Raw genomic sequence first — 8,185 nt, 5'->3', positions numbered from 1 at the left:
TTGTCTGGCATTTTCTTTATCCAAAATTCTAGTATGGAAATTTGAACTAGTTCTCTTTAATGTGAGTCATGAACTCTTTTGTGGGTTCTCATTCACACTGGCGGAGCTTAGTGTATGGCTGTAGGGGCCAGCCCGCCAGGTTTGTGTACATTAGTGAAAAAATTTATTTTTGGACAAGTTAGATTAGAAGAAATAGTATGCTTGACCTCCCCAAAAGTTCATATTTTCTGTGAATAGTATGTTCCAGTAAATTAATGAATCTTCCGGGTTTACAAGAGAAGATGATTCAGATTGGTGTCATTAATTGGAGAATGGATCACTAGTAGTAGAGTAGAAGGAAATGAAGCATCGGCGACGAAGGTGTCGGGCTGCTGAGCTGCGGATGGAAATTAATCTGGAGGAAATGGTAGAAGGGGATTCAGAACAATGAGCTAGCTTTATTGATTGAGTAACGATAATACAATGGACCACAACAACTGGAATGCCACCAACAAGAAGATCCATGATAAAATTGAAAGTTACATCAATGTCCTTTCGGTATAATGTCTAATGTTTCCCCAATGTCTTCGGTGACCAAAACCTTATAGGTTTTGAACAGACACATGAGTTGGCTAGCTCAAGTGGTGAGAACCTAATATGACCAAAAATCCCTTGTAAGGAAGGCTACCAAACTGCTGCTCGGACGTACAACCAGTAGAGAAGGCGCAGAGCCCAAATTAATGAGCAATGAGAATCACTAGCTCTATGACGTAGATCCTGATGGTCACACTAGGGCGAGGATGGAGTTGGGAGACCACCATGGGGCCATCACCACAAAACACAAGCCTAACAAAGAAGGCACCTAAACTCCTAGCGAGATATTGATCCTTACATCCTAAGGCTAAATCGGTTGTCGAAGGCGAGGGAAATTGGCGGAGATTGAAATGGTGGACGATTCGTCCAACGGCTAGGGTTTCATCACGTCAATCTCATGTACAAGGGACATGTGAGCACAAGATGATGCATACAACTTCTATGAAAGGCTCGTCATGGAGAGAGATCAAGTATAGTGACTTGTGGTCGCATGCTTGTAGCACCACTCTTCTTGACAAACCTTCCTCCACCATTACAGTGTTTTCTTCATCATCGTGTAAAGATTTTACTTGATAAGGAAACTCATGGTCGACGGTTGTTCCAACATCAGCACCACAATTGGTCTTCATCGCGGCTCTCCACCAGTGGCGCCGCCCATGAGGAAGAATGGTTTCGACATGTTTGCCAGGCCTGTGGATCAAGCTATAGTAGGAAGAATTGCCACCGATAGCAGTAGTTAGTGTTGACACTACCAAATGTCAATGATGGCATAGGCTTACTGATGTATGGTAAGAGAAACAAAAGGAGGGTGGGCAGAGTGCTGACATGGTCGATGTATGAATACATTGTGTACCTCTAGCGCCACCTACCCATAGAACTAGTTCTTTTGTATTCACATAATCCAGAAATCTTGTACAAGATTGAATTGTGTCTACGTTGTAGTTATGATTAGAATTTGTTGTGAGCCACAACACTGCAAATAGTATCCCTAACCTCCCATGCACTACAATGTATGGGACATCACACAAACATGTACCGCGTCTTTCTGCTAGCATCCGTTCCTAACCTCTATCGCCATGGCAATCTATTCCGGTGCCTCTTATGTATTTATCATCACATCATTGCTCAAGATCAGTGGACACAACTCTTAGCTTTCTTTCTTCAGATTCAATATCGTCAGCCTTGACCCCTCGACCTTGCTACGCATTCTTTAGATAGATCTCTAAAGGATCTTTTAGTTTGTCAAGTCCATGGTTATTTGTTACTTCATCGAGTTCTTTTCTTTCTCTTCAACTTCATCCAGAGCCACACAAATCTTTTCAACTTTCTTGTCTCCTTTAGCCAGTAATTTCTTGATCTGTCACAACCCTTCCTTATTTGTCCAACTGCAATGATCATTTCTATTTCTTTCTTCCCTATGGCCCATCCTAATTAGATCGAGCATGGCCCAATTCCAATATCTTCCCTCTCCTGTGACTTGTTCTCGCTGATGTAACATTGCCCTTTTGGAATTTATCTATGACCTTCTATGCAGTCTGCGACCATTGTCGCGACTCAAAAATTGCCATCACCATGTTTCTACTTGCGGCTGCTATTGTTAGTTCCAACATTTTTCATTATTTTCCAATAACATGGGAACTCTTTCTGACACCTTACTTGTAGATGGTCATTTGGTCCAAATCCTTATAACGGTTTGATTTGAGATGTTAACCGATATTTCTTTGTGTTGTTCAACCAACTACAAACATAGTTCTGATGTGTAATTAGAATCATCATTGTGTCTGAACATTAAAGAGCTATTAGGTACTTTCTGAAGGCTTAAAATAACAAACTCTCAAGGTTTAACACTGGTAATAATTGACCACCAGGGTCACATGTATTTTGTGAGTTTAGCCATCACACAATTCAGCGCATCTTCATAGAAGTCTGAGTGGGACCTTCTACACAATAGATCGATGGTGATTCTCGGAGAGGTATGCCATGGTATCCCGTTATGTAGCAAATGGCATATGTGTAATTCCATATGCGATGATTTCGCCACAAAAATGGAGTTACCTTAGGCCATCTAGGGACATGAACTAACCTCATATTGTGAGTCGGTGACCTACATCCCATAGGACTCCCATATTGCAAGGTCTATGGGAATCCTTGGGATTGAGGGTATACTCGGTTTTCTCATGGTCACATTTTTCCATATAATTTGGATTGAAGATTTTCCTATTTACCGATATCTTCATGGTGCACTTGCAAAGAGGCCTTTCCTACATATGCAGAAGAGCCTATCTTGAGCAAAACAACAATCGATAAAGTAAAATTATGTCCCAAGGATACATTCTCTTCTCTTGACTTGTGCCTCATCCTATTCAAGACACAACCATGCAACTTCCTCTGTATCATTTACCGTGCCGTGAACGAAATACATAATTTCCTTGTGCTCACCATAGATTTTATTATCAAGTCTCCTTGGGGCAACTTGACGGCCAACGACGACCATACTCACCAGGGACACTTTCGAGAACATCAAACTGCCTACAAGATGTCATGACCATATAGGAGGGTGTGGTGGAAACATTGGTTGTGATAAAGGAGCAGCGGATGACATTGTATGATGTCGTGATGCCACCCTGCCACGAACACCCTTGGTGTTGGCGATAGCTGGATAGCCTTGCCCGCATTATGCCATTTGATATTTTTTTTACCATGGTGCATTCGCCAAAGAATAGGAGGTATGATATGATTTCAAGACTAACTTCTTCACACCTTAGGGTGTTACTCATCATCGGGCGGCATGGAGCATGATCCGTGCCATGTAGCCTACATGTGCAAGTGAAGTGGATTTGACCGGATACTGCTCAGATGAGGGTAGACTTGCAGTACCCTATTCCACATTATTTTGTTGGATTCGGAAGGAGAGTGGTATACAGATGATGTCGGAGCTAGACTTGGCAGGGTAGCATAATGCCTCATTCCGAGTGAAAGGATCGATATGGTTGACTAGAGGGGGGGTGAATAGGCAACTAACAATTTTTAAGCTTTTCTTTACCAAATTAAACTTTGCAACAAAATAGGTTGTCTAGATGTGCAACTAGGTGAGCAACCTATATGATGCAATAACAGCTAGCACACACGCAAGCAAGGATGTAACAACAAGTAGGCTTGCAAAAGTAAAGGCACGAAATAACCAAGAGTGAAGCCGGTGCAGACGAGGATGTGTTACCGAAGTTCCTTCCTTTTAAGGGGAAGTACGTCTCCGATGGAGCGGTGTGGAGGCACAATGCTCCCCAAGAAGCCACTAGGGCCACCGTAATCTCCTCACGCCCTCACACAATGCGAGATGCCGTGATTCCACTATTGGAGCCCTTGAAGGCCGCAACCGGACATTTACAAACAAGGTTGGGGCAATCTCCACAACAATCGGAGGCTCCCAACGAAACCACGAAGCTTCACCACAATGGAATATGGCCTCGAGGTGACCTCAACCGTCTAGGGTGCTCAAGCACCAAGAGTAACGAAATCCACACAAGAAAGTATGGGGGAAGTAAATATCCTTTGGTGGAAGTGTAGATCTAGGTCTCCTCCTTCAAACCCTAGCACATCAACAAGTTTGAGTGGCTAGAGAGAGAGATCGGGCAAGAGAGCTTGAGAGCATCAATGGTGGAGTGAGAGAGGTAAGAGATAGGGCGTGGTAGGTGGAGGAACCACCTTATATAGCAACCCACTAAAATCCAACCGTTACTGTGTTTTCAGTACTGCAGCGGTACAACCGCTCCTTGTCCCGGTACAACCGGGACTCACGATGCAACTGCAGAACCCTACCAAGCGGTACAACCGGGCCATCGGGCAGTAGTACCGGTCATTAGCAAATAACCGGACCAACCGCCCAGCTACCGCACAACTACCGCACCTAAACAGAACGGAGTCACCCTTGAGGGCGGTAGTTGGGCGGTGCAGGGCCGGTGCAACCGCCTGGTCTTGATCACTTGAGCGGCTAAGGAACGAGCGGAAGAACCGCTCGAACCTCCGGTTGTACCGGTTGAAAAGGATCAACCGGACCAACCGGGCCACCACCGCCCAGGCACCGCATCAGGACAGAACCCTGACCGGTACATGGGCGGTACATGGCCGGAACAACCGCTGCTGGACTATGCAGAGTCAGATGGCAGTACCACCGCCCGGAGGCAGTGGTACCACCGCTCGACAGCAGCAGAGGAGCGTCAAGATCCAGCGGTACAACCGCTCGGACGAGCGGTACAACCGCTGGGAGCACACAACAAGGAATAGATGAGGAGGGAGGCACTCTCTCGACTAGAAAAGGAGGAAAGGATGTGAACGAGAATGGACTCCCCTATTCTATCCACAGAGGATTCCCTCTAGAGTGTACGGGATCCCTACGACCAGAGAGATAAAAGCATAGAGGATCCCGTCTTCAAATGATTCCTTCGAGAGAGAACCACTAACCGATGAAAGCCTAATCATTGAGAACCTGAAATAATTAGCACAGGATTAGACCAACAAATGGTTGTCATCATCATACAAAACATAAGATAGGGAAATGCCCTTACAATCTCCCCCTTTTTGGTGGATGATGACAACAACACGATATAAGATAGAAGACTATAGAATCTAGACGGAGCTCCCCCTAGATGTGAGCCCCAGGTCGAGACTCCCCCTAGATTCTATAGGCTAGACATATAAAGAATATAACATGAAGGTAGCCAACACAAAGAAACAAGAGCAATACTACCCATTAAGACCAACAAGCATAACGAAGAGATAGCAGGAGTGGCACAAAAACCACACAAAACAAACGATAACGACCAAAGTTCAACTGGAGACAACAGACAAGTTCAAAGCGAGACACACACTACGCAACCACCCATGCAACTCCCGAGTCCTATCACACTCTCTGCCCCTTTGGCATCAGGACACCAAAAAGGAAGAGAGCGAAGCTATCGCCCCAGGCTCAGTCGTCCTCCTCTGACTCCTCGGTAGCATCAGGGTCTTCATCATTGTCAGAATCTTCACCATCATCAGAAACTTCATCATCGTCCCGATCTGAGTCCTCCATGATATCATCAGCAGCAGTAGCGGTGGTGGAGGGCTGAGGGGGGCTTCATCGTCAGTCCAGGTGCTGTGGGAGGATAACCAACGCTCCTCCGGTGTGATGCACTTCTTAGAGCCACTCTGAACTGACATGCTTAGGTGCCTCATCAAAGCAATTTGGCGACGCCGCGCAAGCTTCTCATTGACATGTGCCTCATACATCCTCTTCTGGATGTCAGACTGGAGGTAGAAGGTCTTCTTTACCTTGGCAGCGAGCTTGTCCACCCACGAGGGCTTGGCCCCTGGTTCCAACTCAAAATCCTCATCATCAGACGTGGCATAGACATCCTCAGGAGCATTAGCCGGGAAACGTCGCCCGACGTGCTTCTTCTTCTTAAGGAGCTTGACTTCATGATTGGTAAGATTGTCAGGAGAGGTGAGGGGCTCTCCAGGACGGCGAACTCCCCACACTGAGTTCAGAAAGCACATGACAAAAGGAGCATAAATGGGGACCTTCCTGTAGATGACCATGTTGTACATCTCGTGCCACAGCCAGTTGGACACATCAAACGTCTCCCCAGATCCAACCTTGGTCTTCATAGCAACCATCAAGTCAACAAGATAGCCATGGATTTCATCTTGATTCCCCACTTTGGGCAGAAGCACATTCCGAAAAACACGATGCATGATGTCATAGACCTTCACCAAATCCTTAGATTCACCAATAATACCACGGCCCCGAATGTACAGAGGGGCAAGCTTCTCCTTGGGCATGGGGTCAGGATGATCATGGGGGCGAATGCCACCCCTTCCTTCCAGACCGGTATCATCATACCCAATAGCATTGCAGAAGGTTCTCCAGGGAACTTGAAAGAGCTCATCACGACACATGAAAGTGAGGGTGCGCGCGTCATCTTCTCCAAAGTGAACGGTGGCATAGAATTGATGGATGAGTTGAACATCAAAGTCACAGTTAACGGACATGAGCTTGACAAGATCAAACTACTCATAGAGAGCCAAAGCCTCACCAAAATACTCCAGGTTGTTCCGCCAATGATCAAGATCGATGGTCCACTGCTTGGCATATCTGTTCTTGTTGTGCTCAAAGAGTTCATGAACAATTCGTACTTGCATCTCATTCCGAAACTGTATAGTGGTCCAACGAGGAGCCACGGGAACCACATAAGGATTCTTTGAGCGGAAGGCTTCCCAATCCTTGGCTTTCCAACGGTGGAGTGGCATTATCACACGTTGTTTAACAGCGGCAGACTTTTCACGGCGAGTGGGCTTGGTGGGGATCACAACTTCATCTTCAGAGTCATCCAGGCGCGGAGCCCGTCGAACCCTCTTCTTGGTCTTGCGAGGAGCAGGGCGAGAACTGGAGCCACCTGAACACAAACACGAAGGGGACACACGAAACCAACAGGAATGAGAGGAAAGCACACGAAAAATGCAACACAAAGAAACCAGAACAGTGTTGTGGTTCATATCTACCGGTTGAACCGGATCCCCAACCGGTAGAACCGCCCCACCGGTTGTACCGCCCGTCTGGGTGGTAGAACCGCTGACAGTGGCACTACCAGGGTAGTTAGATCTGTTCAAGACATGCAAATCACTCAAGCAATATTCGGAGTTCTATGTACTGCACAGACACAAGAAGAACGATGGTCTCTCCCAACCAAAGAACAACCACAACACTAGGAGGATAAGGTAATGCCCTAGAACACGAAGAAAACCTAGAACAAAGAACGAAGAACAAGGACATTACCACCATCCATGGGAGAAGACCGAAAGACTTCCACGGAGAGAATCCGCGGAGAACCCTCGGGACCGAAGCGCATCTTGGGGCACCCAGAAACATCTTGGGGCACCCAGAAACAAAAAGTCTCCTCAAATTGGTGCGTGATACCTCGGAGAAGGGCATCACACAGAGATTGGGACAGGTGATGCATTCGATTGTTTCAAGACTTGGAAAGGAATGGCAATTAGGTTCCACAACCCATTCAGCTAGTTCTGGCATCTCACAAAACTCTACTGTCTTCAAGCGCATAAAACATTTGCCTGGAGAGCCACAACATCGAGCCCCAAACTGATGCATTCCAGAAATTCTCTCCAATTTGAGTTGCTTGAGATTTAGTAGCTTCGCAAAATGTGGGAGGGTGCTCCAAGATATGCCTTCAACAGTGAGTCTCTCTAAACTTATTAACAAGATGTCAAGACACAACCAGCTAGGACCAACGGTACCACCATGATTTTTAATTGTAAGTACTCTAAGATTAGAGTGTGGTTGAAGCGCATCAAGGATATCAGCATCTGTAGTTGGTCTATCTCTATCCCAGACTAATTCCAGCTCCTTCAGATTCCTTTTCAACATCAGCTTGGCTGCAGTAGCTTCCTCCTTGGTTGCCACGTGTTCAAGACCTTGTAAAATCAGACCTCCTTCAAGCTCTGTCAATGCACCGAGTTCTGTCAGTTCATATCCCATGCTCCCTTTCCTGACATGGAATTCTTTTAGTTTCTGCAGATGGTTCATCTTTCCGACATTACGAATATTGAAGTGGAGTTCACT

This window comes from Triticum aestivum, chromosome 5B, assembly GCF_018294505.1.
Source record: "Triticum aestivum cultivar Chinese Spring chromosome 5B, IWGSC CS RefSeq v2.1, whole genome shotgun sequence".
NCBI lineage: Eukaryota > Viridiplantae > Streptophyta > Magnoliopsida > Poales > Poaceae > Triticum > Triticum aestivum.
Note: the sequence above shows the minus strand (reverse complement) of the source record.